This window comes from Zootoca vivipara, chromosome 9 (genome assembly GCF_965207765.1).
Source record: "Zootoca vivipara chromosome 9, rZooViv2.hap1.1, whole genome shotgun sequence".
NCBI lineage: Eukaryota > Metazoa > Chordata > Lepidosauria > Squamata > Lacertidae > Zootoca > Zootoca vivipara.
In genome coordinates, this window is record NC_142592.1 from 10028243 (window position 1) to 10045780 (window position 17538).

The window sequence follows — 17538 nt, forward strand, 5'->3', positions numbered from 1 at the left end:
AGGGCAGCTGTTTACCAGCTCCATCTGGTATGCAGGCTGAGATCCTACCTGCCTGCAGACTGTCTAGCCAGAGTTGTGCATGCTCTTGTTATCTCTTGCTTGGACTACTGCAATGCACTATATGTGGGGCTACCTTTGAAGGTGACCCGGAAGCTACAACTAATCCAGAATGCGGCAGCTAGACTGGTGACTGGGAGCAGCGACCGAGACCACATAACATCGGTCATGAAATACCTACATTGGCGCCCAGTACGTTTCCGAGCACAATTCAAAGTGTTGGTGCTGACCTTTAACACCCTAAATGGCATTGGTCCAGTATACCTGAAGGAGCGTCTCCACCCCCCATCGTTCAGCCCGGACACTGAGGTCCAGCCTTCTGGCGGTTCCCTTACTGCGAGAAGCCAAGTTACAGGGAACCAGGCAGAGGGCCTTCTCAGTAGTGGCACCCGCCCTGTGGAACACCCTCCAACTAGATTTCAAAGAGAAAAACAACTACCAGACTTTTAGAAGGCATCTGAAGGCATCCCTGTTTAGGGAAGCTTTTAATGTTTAACAGATTATTGTATTTTAATATTTTGTTGGAAGCCGCCCAGACTGGCTGGGAAAACCCAGCCAGATGGTTGGGGTATAAATAAATAAAGAAGGAGGAGGAGGAGGAGGAGGAGGAGGAGGAGGAGGAGGAGGAGGAGGAGGAGGAAATAAACAATGTACTGCAGTCGCACAATGAATCAATCAGTAGCTGACTGGGTTCCACACAGTCACACAAAAAAAGAGCCACAAAAACAAAAACGCAAAATAAATAGCAGAAACAGACAGACCTCAGCATAACATCCAAATCAGAAGTGTGGGACTCAAATCAGAAGCATTACACTCAAAACGAAGCACATTCGGCTTTCAAAAAGCGTTCGCAAACCAGAGCACTTCCGGGTTTGCATTGTTCAGGTTCCAAGTTATTTGAGTATCAAGGCATTTGAGAACCAAGGTACCACTGTAGTGGGGAAATGTAAAGACGTCCAGTACAAAAGAGACAGACCCTCCAGGTGTCCCTATTTTCCAGGGAAAATCCAGGATTTACTGGTACAGAAGCCATCCTGGTTTCTGATTTGATCCCGGAATGTCCTGCTTTTCCTTAGGACATCCGTTTTTTCATTGGAGAAATCATAGGAATGTTGTAGGGTATTGTAGGGTGCCCCTATTTTCACTGGGAAAATGTTGAAAGGTATGATGTTATGTGACCTCCCCAAGCCAATGAAGTAAGTACAGTATACAACCTTTAGAGTACATTTGAAAGCAGCCCAGTATAAGAAAGTTTTTTAATGTTTAATGTTTTATTATGTTTTTATATATGTTGGAAGCTGCCCATAGTGGCAACCCAATCAGATGGGTGGGGGTATCAATAATAAATTATTATTATTATTATTATTATTATTATTATTATTATTATTATTGAATCATAGAGTTGGAAGAGACCACAAGGGCCATCCAGTCCAACCCCCTGCCAAGCAGGAAACACCATCAAAGCATTCCTGACATATGCCTGTAAAGCCTTAGCTTAAAGACCTCCAAAGAAGGAGACTCCACCACACTCCTTGGCAGCAAATTCCACTGCCGAACAGCTCTTACTGTCAGGAAGTTCTTCCTAATGTTTAGGTGGAATATTATTATTATTTTTATTATTTTTATTATTATTATTATTATTATTATTATTATTATTAGGATTCCCTATTTTCATCGGATAAATGTATGGTTGTATGGTTTGAAATGTTGGAGGGTCTGGTGGGTGAAGCTAGGGCTATTATTCGGGGATGGCATGAGTAGTCACGACGACGGGTAGATTCTTATCTGCTGCAGCCTTCATCCGCCTTCACAGCCGTTGTAACATACCGCTTGTTATCATCCGCCTGTTCAGGAAACACTTGCCTGTGAGTGCTCCAGTTGGAGAATAGCATTTATGGGCTTTGAAGACACTCAAACTCAGGACGCAAGAGTGAAACTGGCTAAGAGGAAGGCACGCTTGGCAAATCTATACCTGATCAACTCCCACCTGGAAACCAATGTCCCCACTGTGGAAGGACGTGTGGATCCAGAATTGGCCTTCAAAGTCACTTACGGACTGATTGTTAAGACCGTGTTTATGGAAGACAATCTTACTCGGCTACGAGTGATTCCTAAAGAAGAAGATAATTTGGGGGATCTGGGTTCAAAGTCTGACATGAAGACAAACTTATAAGGGGATGAGTTTCCCTTAGGAATGCTCAGCTCAGCTCCAGGGCACATGTCAAAATAAAAACAGGGTTGTGAATTAGTATAAAGAGCCAGACAGAATTGAGCTTAGCTTAGCATGGACACGGCAACAGCATTAAGGTTTGCCACTCTGTTACAATGCTAGATGGCACTAGCAGTGGCGGAGAATTTATACCAATGAATATCATAAACTTTATAGCCCAATATATACCTTTGCATTGGTCACTGAGGATAAGACACAAAGCCTGCATGTCCTCTGCAGATGGAACGCAGGTGATTTATTTCTGTCTGTAGAGCCCAAGCGCTGCAAGTTTCAATTTTCATAAATACTTCATGTGCTTTTCTTGGAAACAGTATATTTTGCTCATTAAACTGATCTTCTTTCAACAACTCCTCACAGCTTTCTCCCTTTTAAAAAGTGATTCATTCATCCGGAGAGTTATGAATTAAAAATGGACCTTTGATAAACTGACCAAACGCTGTTCTCACTTTTGTATCACACCACTGGAACAGAAAGAGCTGCTGGAATGTAGCAGCAAGCCTTTGCATGCTTCAGCGTTGGGCGAATGCATCATTTCCACATTTACAATTTAAAAACCTGATTTTAAGTGCATTAAGAATCAAAGTGTTTTACAGATGATGACGATGATTTTGCTGCTGCTGCTGCTTAATAATAAATTCCTAAAGTCTCGTCTACTGTTCCCCGTAATAGTGCATCCATTAAATGCATCATATTACAAAGAGATGGAGATGAATTTGCCTCAGGAATGCTATGGTTTTGAAAGTTAGCATGGAAATATGTGAAATAAATGAATGGGTGGCGGCGGCAGCAGGTGGCAGTCGTATATTCTGGTCAATTTAAAGACCTTTCCATCTCCTCCGAAGGTTTTAAGGAATTGATTTGGAACTTAGAGCTATTTTTTTAAAAAAAGAAGAACCTGCTGGATCAGGCCAATGCAGAGACATAGCATGGAGGCCAGGGGGGGGGGGCAGTAGCCCCAGGCACACAATTTTGAGGAAGCTCAATCAGGCGCCCTTGCGACAGGTATGGAGCCTTTGCAGCTAAGGTGCGGTGGCAGGTGGATGGAGACAGTGGGCAAGGAGCTTGTTGGAGAAAGGCGCCCCTGGTGTGCGTCCCCACTCCAGCTACCCAGTCCAACAGGGGGCATAACATTTGCTCCACCCCGGGCACGGGCAACCCATGCTACGCCACTGGGCCAATGGTCCATCTAGTCCGATATCCTGCTCACACAGTGGCCAACCAGATGCCTGTGGCAAACAGGCAAGCTGGACCCGAGTGCAAGAGCACTCTCTCCTCCTGTTGCTCCCGGCAACTAGTATCCAGAAGCATCACTGCCTCTGAATGGCTTGGAGCCACTGATAGCCTTAATGCCCACAAATTTGTCCAGTCCTCTTTTAAAGCCATCCAAGTTCATGGCCATTACTGCCTCCTGTGGGAGCAACTTCCATAGTTTAACTATGCACTGTGTGATGAAGTACCAGATTAAGACTCACTTTGCATAATGCAGCAAAGCAACAACAAGAACAACACAAAGCTCTTGGCAGTGCATATGAATGAATGTGGAAGTGTTGGGTGCTTTGCATGTATGCAACATTTGCTATCCTGCTTTCAGTTACTCAGGCAGTATGAGACATGTATGAGTCAAGTTACTTTAGAGCCGGTCTAATGTAAATACTGTCTGTTTAAGAGAAACAGGTGCCGGTGTTTCTGTTAATTGCTCACAGGCGTGGGCTCTGCTCCTTGTATATAAGGCTCTGCCAGAAAGCCTTCTGTATCTCTTAGTTAGATCTTTCAGTTTGATTCATCTCTTAGTAGATCGTTCAGTTGAATGTATCTCTTAGGAGAACTGTATCTAACAGTGAGATCAGTACCTTAGTTGGATAATACTTAGTTGATTCTCAGTTGTTCTCAGTTTAAGAGATTCCAAGTTGAATCTTAGTAAGAGAGACTCTCAGTTTAAGAGATTCCTTAGTTGAATCCTAGTATGAGAGTTGGTTAGTTATAATGCTAGTTTGCTGTTAATTCTCGGGTACTTTATTGGGAGTTATGTGGGAGGTTGTGGGAGGTTGGAATGTGGGTAGATAACGTTGCTAAGAGAAAAAGCATTTATCTTTAGTTTAAAATCTCTTTAGAGTCAGTTTGTATTTCAGTTAAAGAAACTCAACCGTTTGTATTTTCATCTGCATACTTTTACAAGTGTGCAGCTAGTAAGGGGTTTCATATAAGGAAGATAATTCCCTACGCTTTTGGTGGTGTTTTCTTAGCCAGGTCGACTTCTGACTGTGTATACTCTGTGTGAAGCGTACTTTAAAGGGCTGCTGGAAACTGGGATATCTGATTTAGGTTAAGCAGGTTTCAATATCCTATCATATATATATATTCCAAAAAGAAAGAGAACAGGAGTCTGGACTAGATTGGGGGGGGGGCGCTTTGGCCAGATTCAACAGTGCTTTTGCTATGTTTTTTGTGCGACCAGGCGGCGACAGCCCCAGCGCCCAGGGATCATAAGAAAGGAATAAGGACTCTGACAACGTTATGGATTTAAAATTAGTCCACAACTTTATTAAACTTCTGAATGCAGGAGGACCTTGGCTTAGGCCTTGGGCGTGTATCCCTCCCAGTCCCCCAGTTGGGAGAACTGGGGAACATCAGGGTAAATGGGATATGGGGCTGCACTGCAAGACATAAGTGTGTGTAGGCAGGCAGACCAGCCCATATCCCCGCACGCAGGGTAGTTCACTGACAACCTTTCAGTGTATGGCCAGTGACACCCATTATATAACCCCTTTAAGAGGGGACCCTGGAATCGCCGCCATAGGGGGGTGAACCACCATGTCACACACACACCATTATAGGGAAGAAAAGACTAAAGGATTCCACCCAAGGCCATAAACTACCATAGTTGTGACAAATTGCTACGGGGAAGACAAAACCTGCCAATGCAGGGAAATTTCTTCCTGGTCCTTCAACAGCGACCAGTCAAAGACCGTAGCAGAGCCCGCTAAACAGGAAGAAAAACTTAACCTGCAAACAAGAAAACATTAAACAATCGGGAGTGTAGGGAGGGTGAATCTCCTGAGCCGACTGCCTGGCTGTTGTCAGCTCCACCCCCTATTTATAAATGGGGATGGCCCCACCTCCCAGCAAGAAGCCTAATTACTGAGGCTGGGTGTGAGCCTCTGAATAATAACACTGAGAAGCAAGCCAGCCCCCTTTTACCACTAAGCTTCTTGAGAACTGTAGCCCCGTGCACGATCCTGCAAAGGGCACCTACATATAAAGTGTGAGCGCTCATTAATCGAACAATATATGCTTCTTCCTGCAAGGTCTTCTTCCTTTAGGTCCATAGAACCCCACACCGACTGATTAAGAATTATTTTATAGTTGCTGCAATGTGGGCCATGTTCATCAGTGCTCCAATTAGAAGCCCTAACCTATAATTACTATCTTTCCTGCTGGAGACTGAGGCATTTTCATTTGTGATGAGGAATTTATGGCAGTTTTTAAATGTTCCTGAGTATATTATTAGCACATGAACACAAGACAGAGAGACAGGAAGTGGGGAGAGGAAGGAACAGAAAGGGATATTAACGTGCTTAATTTCTTTATCGTACATGCTACTTATTATTAGATATTTTGTACCCTTTGAAAAAAGTTAATAGCTTTCACTGGATTAGTAACTGAAGGTTTACGTTTAATGCTTTAGCTAAAGCTGCATGATATGTATGTCGGCAGTAGCCAACTTGGTGCCCTCCAGAATGACACTTCTCATCATACCTAACTATGGGTCATGGAGAGAGAGAGAGAGAGATGGAGCTCTGTATTGTGCACCAACCACAATACAGTGGTACCTTGGTTCTCAAAATGCCTTGGTACTCAAACAACCTGGAACCCAAACACTGCAAACCCAGAAGTAAGTGCTCCCGTTTACAAACTTTTTTCAGAAGCCAAATGTGCTCAGTTTTGAGTGTTATGCTTCCAATTTGAGTGCCACACTTCCGATTTGAGTGCCACAGTTCCGATTTGGGTGTTGATTGTGTGACTGCAGGACATCAATTTTTGCTTTCATTTTCTGGATCAATGGTCTCGTTAGATAGCAAAATTCATGTTAAATGGCTGTTTGAGGGGTTGTTGCTAATCGTCTGGAACGGATTAACCCATTTTGCATTACTTTCTATGGGAAAACGCACCTTGGTTTTGGAATGCTTTGGTTTTGGAACGGACTTCCGGAACGGATTAAGTTTGAGAACCAAGATACCACTGTACAAATTTGCATGCAGTTGTATGTGTGTGTGAACATGTAGATATATTTGCACTTGTCTGTCATCATGCTGATTAAACGAGTGCAGATGCATCATGAAGCAGGTTTGCAGGCAAGTCTTCCTGCAATGTCCTCCTGCTCATCATCACCACCAGACCAGGGAGGAGGAAGAAGGCTAAGCTGAGCTGGTGAAATGGGAAGATGGGAAGTCCAGGCAGACTTTGCTACACTCTCCCTGCCGTTGTCAAATTTAGGGGACCACAGATCCAATCCACTGTCCAATTTTACAACCATTCAAATCCTATTTGGCCTGCATTGACCCATACCAACATTGCGCGCGCTGCTGCCTTTGCCGGCTCGAGCTCCAAGCCGGCGGCGGGCTGCTGCCTTTGCTGGTTCCCGCTCAGTCCTGCTCTGTCGGGGTTCAGCAAAGGCAGCAGCACACGCTTTGCTGAGCCCCGACTTAGCGGGAACCAGCAAAAGCACAGCCCGCCGCCGGCTTGGAGCTCGGCAAAGCGCGCGCTGCTGCCTTCGCTGGTTCCCGCTCCGTTGGAGCTCGGCAAAGCGCGCGGGAGCCGACTTCCGGTTTCCTCGCGCTCGCATCGGACGCGCTCTGCGGGAGCTCTGAGAAAAGCTCCGTGCACGAAGCTGCTGCCTAAGGGGTCTAGGGGCAACGCGAGGCTAAGCGACCCCCTAAAAGCCCTGGGGTGAACCAGGGCGAAACAATAGCCTGCAGCGCGGCTGGAGGAGAAGCCCCTGAAGCCTAGATCTCCGACGCAAAGTGGGAGGAGAGAGAGGAGGAGAAAGAGAGACTGACGTGAGTGAGTGATAGCGACGCCAAGAGGTAAAAGAACAGACTCACAAGGAAGGCAAACCCCAGCCCAGCGGGCTGCTGCCTTTGCTGGTTCCCGCTCAGTCGGGGCTCGGCAAAAAATAAGGCACCCCCGAAAATAAGCCATAGGCTTATTTTCTTGAGTTAAAATTAATATAAGACATGTCTTAAAATATGAGAAACACGGTATCTCTTAGTTAGATCTCAGACCAACACAGCTACCTACGTGTAATTAGATCTCTCAGTTTGATTCATCTCTTAGGAGAACTGTATCTCTCAGTGAGATCAGTACCTTAGTTGGAGAATACTTAGTTGATTCTCAGTTGTTCTCAGTTTAAGAGATTCCAAGTTGAATCTTAGTAAGAGAGACTCTCAGTTTAAGAGATTCCTGAGCTGAATCTTAGTATGAGAGTTGCTTAGTTATAAAGCTTGTTTGCTGTTAATTCTTGGGTAGTTTAATGGGAGTTTTGTGGGAGTTTGTGGGAGGTTTGGAATGGGTTGAAGGTTGGAATGTGGGTAGATAATGTTGCTAAGAGAAAAAGCATTTATCTTTAGTTTAAAGTCTCTTTTGAGTCAGTTTGTTTTTCAGTTAAAGAAACCCAACCGTTTGTATTTTCATTTGTATACTTTTACAAGTGTGCAGCTAGTAAGGGGTTTCATATAAGGGAGATAATTCCCTACGCTCTTGGTGGTGTTTTCTTAGCCAGGTAAACTTCTGACTGTGTATACTCTGCGTGAAGCGTACTTTAAAGGGCCGCTGGAAACTGGGATATCTGATTTAGGTTAAGCAAGTTTCAATACCCAGCTTTCTCCAATATTATTATTATATATATATATATATTCCAAAAGTATTTTGTGGACTCAATATATGTAACAACATGTATTCCTGCCTTGCCATTTGCTTATGTTTTAGATATTACGAAATGAACAACAGTAACAATAACAATTTTTTAAAAGAACTACAGTGAGCTGAAATGTATGATTTCATTTTCCATTTCATTTTTCCTGCTGCCCAGTGAAGAAGAGAGGAAAGAGGAATTGAAAAACCATAATTCTACAAGCAGGAAATCCTTCTTTGTTTAAATTCATATAACTTCCCTGTAGAAATTCATATAACTTCCATTCGTGTCATGATCAGATTCATAGGACCAAAGGAAATCTTCAGAGTGCACATCAGTCTCACTAACAAAGTCAATTTTTGTGGTTGCCTTTTCACTCCAGCTCGTACTGTGAAGCTCACATTTAACTTTTAATTAAATCTCTGGAATATGAGATGGTATAAAATGTTACATTTATCAGTTTAATTTTGAAGCATTTATTGAATACACAGCATTGCCCTATGATTCAAATGAATTTCATTTACTAGGAATCATGATTCATTTATTTTATTTTTCTGACACTAGCACAGATTCTCATGCCCAGCTGGTCTTTTCGATAGAATGGTTAATAAATGAGGGCTAAAAGTAAATTCTCCTCTTCCAAGTCCTTGCGTATTGCCAAACATTTCAGATCTATCGAATATTCTGAAAAAGAGATCATTCACTCAGGAAATTAGTCTTTTCAGCAATACATATAGTTAAACTTCTATTCTTGAATTAAATGCCTCCTTTTCCAATAAGCATTTTTTAAAAATGGCAATACATACTTAGGTGGAGCTCTGAGAGTTGTGAGGGTGGTGGGGTAACTATTTACTTGTGTTTAGGTCTTGTTAAACAGCACTCTAGCATTTCCAAAGCTTTAAACCAAGAACCCAAAGAGGGGAACAGAATCTCCAGGTGTTATGCTGGGCTGTGACATTTCAGGTGAAGAACTAAATGCTCATATGTTTGAATCTTCTTGAACATTGGAAACAAAAAAAGCACAAATCCCTTACAAATATAATATAAAATAAAGAAAGAGAGAAAGAAAGAAAGAAAGAAATAGGTATAGCACCCAGTTGTTCCAGGTTGATGTGAGTTGTAGTCCAACAACTTCTGTAGGACCTCAGGTTCCCCAGAGTTTAATATAAGGCATCAGTGGCCTCTATTTGCCTGGAAATTTGAAGCAAATTTGCCCACTGGGGAGGGGCAAAAAGAGATGTGCTATAATAGTGAGCTTAGCTGCTGAGTTGTGATGGCTATGTAACCTAAATAGAAAAAGAGAGAGTTGGGTGGGGGGACCTATGGTTTACAAAAAGTATAGAAAATATTTCGAAAAGAACTTAAGGGGGGAAACCCTCAGTGCAGTGAAAAGGGAAATTGTTCAGTACAGATACTGAGGGAAGAAAGGGGAACATGATGGAATATTCTGGAAAGGCCATGGCTGGCTGGCTGAAACACTGAACACTCCATACCATGACATTTTGTAGCAAGCTCCATTTATAAAAGGATAATAATGATACCAATTACACAAACAACAACGCGGATAATAACCTTTCATAGTGAAATTATTTTGCTAATGGATGTGTTGGGGACATTCCATTGCCGGCCCTACCATTAGGCAGAGTGCTAGAGCCACTTTAGTCTGCTGATTTTGGCTGTCTTCAATGGGCAGCAAATCATTAGTTATTTAATTCATTGTCATTGGCTTGTTTGTTTTTTATTATTTGCTGCCAGGGAAGAGGAAAGGCTTTTGTGGATTTTTCCACCCGCCTCAAGTACCAAAATAACTTGAATGGCCTTGGGTGCTCTGCATGTTGACTTGGGAGAATGGGAACTATTTGCTGCTCTGACTCAGGCAGCAAAATGTTTTGGGGTGCAACTGCATTTAGTTTACATTAAACGTTGCCCTAAACTTTCAATTAAACATTGCAGTCAAAACTCTGTTGTCGAACTTAATCTGTTCCAGAAGCCCGTTCAGCTTCCGAAATGTTCAACAACTGAGGCGCAGCTTCCGACTGCTTGCAGGAGCTTCCTGCACTCAAATAGAAGCCATGACAGACGTTTGGCTTCCGGAAAACATTTGGAAACCAGAACACTTACTTCTGGGTTTTCGGCATTCAGGAGCCAAAACATACAGTAGTGGAGGCATTCAGGAGCTGAGGTTTGACTGTACATCTAAGGACGGAACTCAATGCTAAGCTCAACATGGGGCTGGCTCTGAAAATATTTAGGTACATTTCCCCATGTCAAAATAAATCCATACATTGATGTCACAACCGTCTCATTCTATTCCAAATGAATTGAAGACACCAGCAGGGTAGTGAATGGGGAATATAAGGTATCAAATGCAAACGTATGAATAATAATAATAATTTATTATTGTTATTACCGTATTATTTATTTATTTATTTATACCTTACCCATCCAGCTGGACTAGGTTCATCTCTGATGGATGACTTTTATAGGAACAGGACTTTGTTTCTGCTTCTTGATCTCTCTGTGGCTTTTGATACCTTTGGCCATGGCATCATCCTGGACCAGCTCCATGGAATGGGAATTTGGGGCCCTACCAAATCAAGAAAGTAACCTTTGAAGAGTGCTTTTTTGTCCCTTGGCCCCAGAGCCCTATTTGGCCAAGACTATTGAATATCTACGGTATATGTAAAACCACCCACCTACCCCCTAAATCATTGTTTCATTTTTATTACTATTTTTAAAACCTCCTTGACCCACTCACACCCAACTCCCAAGGTTAAATCCAAAAGGATTTGCCGCTGTCAAACACAAAATCATTACTGCTACAAACATTTCAAACGGAACTTAGGACATTGAGTTGTTTCGCCAGACACACACATAAGCTTTTTCTGTATAAATATGCATTTGTGAAATAAAACCTTGCAATAAAAAGGACTTGCGTGTAGCTAAGTAAGTGATATAATCTGCAATCCTAAACCCATTTATCAGAGATTGAATTAAACAGGATTTACTTATGAGTAGACATTGTTGGAATTGAACCAATAAATAACTTTGTGATGGGCCATTAGTAACTTCATTAACTTTGTCCTTAAAGTGCCACAAGACTTCTTGTTGTTTTTCCTCCAAAAAAAACACGGGCTACTCTTCTAGAAATCCATTAACTTTAAATAGGAACACACAGGGAAGGTAATTGATTTTGTTGATATCTTTTGATAGCAGAGATATGCAAATCTATTGTCTGCTATAAGTTAAAAACACACACATCGTGTATTTCAGCATCAGTGAATAAAAATGGAGGAAAGACTTGTGCAAAATAATCCAATTGCGGTGGAATGGAAAATATCAGATGAAAGTATGAATGAATACTGGAATGGATTGGGGAACATTTATACATTCCTAGTTCATTTTTACTTGTAGCCCATTTGTACGTAAAATAAGCTATCCGAAAAAGAACTACGTTCTGTTGCTTCCCGCTTGCTTAGTTGATCATTTTGCCAGTGTACCCAAGCCCAGCTTGTCTCTTTGTTTATCTAAGAATCAATTCTTTGTCTGCTTCCAGCCTAGATGAAACGCGGAAAACAAACACGGACTTTTCTGTTCAATTTGCATCCAAGAAAAGTTGCTGCTAACAACCCTTATCCATGCATTACTCACTCCTAAAGATCAATATTTATATGCTTGCTGAAGTGTCCTCAGCAAGATCAATGAAACTCACTAGAGAAAAAGAATGAGAGAGTGTTGTTGTCAGAGGCTAGCAAACAGTGGCGGCTTTCTTGTTCACAGTTATGTACATCTGAACATAGTAAGGCCCCATATTCACAAGCAACTTTAAAATTGAATGTGTGTTTATGATTAGTCACAGCTATGTATTGTGTAAGCCAGTTTTCTGATTCTGTGATAATAATTAGATGTACCAGGCATATATACTTTATTGATTCTAGTTTTCTAAAACAAACAAACAAACAAACAAAATATTGGTGCTATAAAAAAATTGTATTTGGCCATAGATTACAAGCCTGCATCCACACTCTGGCCTCCACGCAGATCAGGCCTGTTTCTAATCGTATGGCCGTGTTTGACACACACAGGGGCATTTGTAAGGCCGCTCTAAGGAATTTGGACTGTACTCTTTCGGCTGTCGTCAGATTAGGTGGCAGGATGTTAAGGTTGGCCCCAAAAAGCAGCTGAGCCATCACCTTAGCTTCATACAGTTTTAAAGCCGCAGGAATATATTGTCCCCCCTTTGTTCTAAGAAAGCTTAGAATAGCTGTAGAGGATTTGTGGGCTGCTGTTACTGACTGTATTAAGTGGGCTTTCTTTAGCCCTTTATCGTGAAAGACGACGCCTATATATTTTAGGGAGTGGACCTGTTCGATTTTCTGGCCGCTTATGCTCCATGTATGGTTCTTAGGGCGTTTGGCGAAAGACATTATTTTTGTCTTTTGATAATTGATAGTGAGATGGGCTTCTGTATAGTATTCCACTAATGATTGTAGTGCCCTCCATAGCACTACGAGTATTGTAGATGATAAAAATTAAAATTATTTTTTTTTCTTACCTGCACTGGTGATAGTCATTGTTTGGATGGGGGGCTTTTATCCATTTCTGCAGTCACACAATCAATCAATCAATCAATCAGTAGCTGAAATTGGGTTCCACAGTCACAAAAACAAATTAATCGAAAAAGCCTCAAAAACGAAAACACAAAATAAATAGCGAAAACAAAAGCGCCAAACATAATCAGTTCTGGGAGTCAATTTGACTTCCGAAATGTTCAAAAACCAAGCCACAGCTTCTGATTGGTGCAGGTGCCCCGGAAACAATAGCCAACAGCCGCATCGGACGCTTGGCTTCCAAAAAACATTTGAAAACCGGAACACATACTTCCGGGTTTTTGGAGTTTGAAAACCAAAGTGTTTGAGAACCAAGGCATTTGAGAACCAAGGTACCACTGTATTTTCCTGGAAACCATATGTAATCCAGTAGGTATGGACTGGGCTGAAAAAAATGCACTCTGCACATGCTCAAAAACTCTTCTATTCATTTAATTTTCCATTACACCTGGGGCTGCTGAAGAGACTGCATGAGTTGTACCACTTTTCCGAGGAGACAGAAGGGCAGTCCCTCCCTGCCTCCTTGCCTGCCAGCCTGCCAACTGAGGCTGCTAAAGAGAAATCAACATGCTAACAGGGTATACTGTATTTTTTAAAGCTTCCTATCTAGCTGAATGCATAAATTCCTATTCACTTACTTATTTAGCTTATTTAGTTATAAATGCATTACAGAGCTGTATGAAATATATAAGGATAAATCAGTGCTACGTTCCCCACAAACTAGTCACATTTTGGGGGTTCCTAAAGAGCCAATTAAGAGCAATTAAGAAGACGGCAATCTTCTGCCTACAGCTGTGGCCAGAAAAAGAGGGATGTGTGACATTGCAAGGCGTCTAAGCAATTAAAAGAATTAATGAATCCTAGCAACCCACATTTTCCAAGACAACATTCTACTCAAAACTCTGGATTGGAGAGCTTTCTCTCCATCCTCAGTCACAGTATCTTCTAGACATTCGTTTTCAGAAAGAGCATAAGCTTGTCTATATGAATGGGAGCCTCAGACACAACCAGGTGACAGCTTGCTTCTCTGGAAAAAAAAATCTCCTAGTGTTTTTCTCAGTTGGATAAGCAAACCATTTTCCTCCTTGTCATGAATACATCACGCTGAATCTATTTAAAACAACTTGTTTATTTTCATTGCCAGGCATGTTGGGGGAGAGAGGGTTGAAATGACTAATTTTTGTATTCGCATTTTCAAAAAAACATCCCATTGCTACTATCCAATTAATTTATAATAAAAAAAAAACTCTTGTCAGAAGCATGAGAGACCTGTTGACAATTTCTGTTTTGAGAAAATAATTCACACCTTTGAATGTTCAGATAATTTGCAACCCAGATATGTGTGTTGTTGTTTTTTCAACAAAAGGGGGGGGAAAAACAACACTCAGCATCATGCTGACAACATGAAACATTAAAGAAGGGGATGCAATTAGTGTAAAAGCTAGCTCTGTATAAAATCTAACTGGAATATTTCCCCTTATTTTTTCTGTTTAATGAAGAGTGTGTGTGTGTGTGTGTGTGTGTGTGTGTTTGGCATTAGATCAATAATCTGTTCTGAGATGACACCACAGCGGATTGGGTAAAACTTTAGGTGAAATGAATTGTGTGTAACTCCATTAAGCAAGATTAATTGGAGGTGTAATATCCAAAGAGGCCTGGTTCCAATTTTGTTCTGATTGACAGTATTCAATGCTTTCTTATGGCCACTCATATTGCCAATGCCCTTTCACAAGGGCAAACGGCTCTCTGCCTTCATCCAAAGAACAGTATGTGTTTAATTTGTTGGTGGTCTAGGTTCACCCTCCCCCCATTTATTTCGACTGAAGATGTTTATGTTGGAAACATTTTATTCTAGAACACAACTAGATAAAAACAGAATAAAACGAGAGAGCTATACAAATCCAAAGTTGCATTTTCACTTAGCTGAACATTAAATGAGTTAAAAGTACAGTGGTACATCGGTTTAAGAAGTTGGGTCCACTTCCTGGTGGGGCCATGTTGCGGTCCGGCCCCCTAGCCACTCCCCCTCAGCGTCAGTGTGGGACGGTGTCCCGCGTCCCGCCTGGGGGAGACCCCGGCCATGTCAGAATGCCAGGTGGCCAATCCGGACGCCTGGAGGCATGGCCTGGAGGACGGTTTAATCTTTGGTGCGACTCTGAGGCTTCCTCTTTCAGCCTTGCGCTACGGATCTCCCGCCCTCCCACCCTTTTTTCAGGTTGTGTCATTGGCCTTGCTATGGACTTCAGTTGGTCACCATTGAGGGGCCTGGTAGGACTTTTTCCACTTGGCAAATTGGCACCAGCCACTTGGCTTTCGCCTACCTTGTAGCAATCGCCACAACTTTGTAAGGTTTGGTGGTTAGGCATTGGAATAGCGACGTGGGGAGGGAGGTGCGGCCCTCACCTGCCCCTCCATGCTCAAGGGTATTATGTTAAAGGAATCTGGGGGTGTGGATTTTGTCCGAAGCCCGGGGAGGGGCTAGGGCCATGCCATGACCCCAGCGGGAACCCGGGGGATGCTCAAGTCAATCCACATCAGTGGGGCTCCCCCTACTGGTGGTTTACCCTTACCAGACTCCCTACAAGGCGGGCAGGAGTCAGATATAGTCTGTGGATGCCAATGCCTAAGCCAATACTGCTCACATTCTGTAACCAATAAAGTTGTGGCCTAACTTTTGTCCATTAACATTTAACCTAAAATTCAGTGTCCTTGTGTCTTTATTCTCTTGGGGGGTCTTGGCACGCAACAGTCCCGAGGTAAAGTTCTCAAACCAAGACACTACTTCCGGTTTTGCGGAGTTTGTAAACCAAATTGTTCTTAGTGTCTTGGTTTGAGAACCTCGGTCTAAGAACAGAAGCCAAACGGTGGAAGGGCACTGGCAGCAGGAAGCCTCACTAGGGAAAGCGTGCCTCAGTTTAAGAACGGACTTCCGAAACAGATTAAGTTCATAAACTGAGGTACCACTGTAAGAGAATCCTTCCAAAAAAGATGCACGAGGAAGGTTTGGTAATGCATACATATTGCCTCTATTAACATTTGTGACAAATAGGTACCAAGCTTAATGACCGCTCCACACGTTGTCTTGCGTCATTATTCCGCTCTGGGGGTCGCCTGAGGTTTGGGGGACTCCACCTGTCCACACAATGGATTGAGTCCTGTTATGGATACTTCTGATCACTCTTGTCTCCTATGTCAGTTTCTCAGAAAGATCTCGACGGCAGATTTCTTGGGCATACTTCTGCGACAAATGTACTCCTGCTGACTTTCAGTAATGTGCTATATCCATGCACGATGCTGTTAGCAGCAAAGTGGTGAAGTCTTTATGAAACACAGTTTTGCATTTACTCCCATTCATTAAGAACTGAACTAGCCTAGGGGGGATCCTTTCAGAACCAAATGGTGGAAATAAAAATATCAGCGTGTATAAAGAAATGGTCAATTTAGCTGCGAATGTGGAAGACACCTGCAATCGTTTTCTTAACTCTGTGACAATCTCCTCTGTCCTGCTCCTTTAGCATAAATGTGAAATATATAGATACAATTAAATGAAGTTGTGTGAAATGCATATTTTACATTCAGATCTTATAAATTTGCAGTTTTAAAAAATATATTCCATTGGTTGAAGTAAGGGTAGCAAATTGCAGCTAAGAAGCTCAAATCATATATATTACTGACATCCTTCTTTTGGAAATTAAACCAATGTCCAGACTTCAGCATTCTAAAACTTTCCTTGCAGAAACTTATAGATGAATTAAAATGTAATATTTATAGTTGCATGTCAGGTAAGCAACACCTGCCCACCCCATTCCACCATCTGCTACTGGGTTGCTGTACACATCTAAAAATCTTCTCGTGAACAGCCAGAGAGCACCAGACTTGATGTACATAGGCAGGGATTTTATCTAATCAGTATGATAATCTGGTGTGGAGGGTTATTAGGAGGGCTTCATCCCTAACCTCACTCACCTGTCTTGGCTGTCTATGGCACGTTTTTCTTCCTGTCTGTCAGAGACCATGCTCCGCATCCTGAATCTTCCCAGGAGCAGGAGGACAGTATAGATTTGGGATGGTAGTTTGCAGAGGGGCATAGTTCAGAAGGCAGAAGCTGGGAAATACTGGATGGGGAACAGCTAGAAGAAGAAACACTGGAAGAGAGAGGGTTAACAGATTCACAGTCTCTGGACAGCATTTAACCCCCTTCTCCAAAGTCACTGGAGAGCTGAGAAAGTGTCAAAACAGAAAACACAGAGGATACAAACTCAGATTACAAAACGTAGAAGTGGACAGATTAATAGGGACAGAAGGGGGTGGGGTCCTTAACTGGGAGCACCGCCATTCTAGGAGATGTGTTCTTTATTCTCTCACTGTGATTATTAAAGTTTCTAACTGGTAAGAAGACTCGTTTTCCTTTGTTCTGCTTATCTACTGCCATGGGGGAGGAAGCCGATTCCCTGAAGCCTGATACTGTCTGAGTTTTCCACCCTGGTGAATTTCCTTGTTGGCAAAACAAGATTCCAGTTTCCAGCAGTTGTCCCAAATCTTTTGACTGGTCCCCAAGAGTCCCTGTGCCTTTGGTTACAGGAACATCTGATTTTATTTTCTATGCGCCACCACACACACTATTTCTTTTCTACCTAGGGATGAGGGAGACTTTTGACTCAGTTTTGCTTTTAAAGGTGTAGCTATCAAAGCTGCACTTTCTGAAACAATGTGAGAACAAAACCACAGGA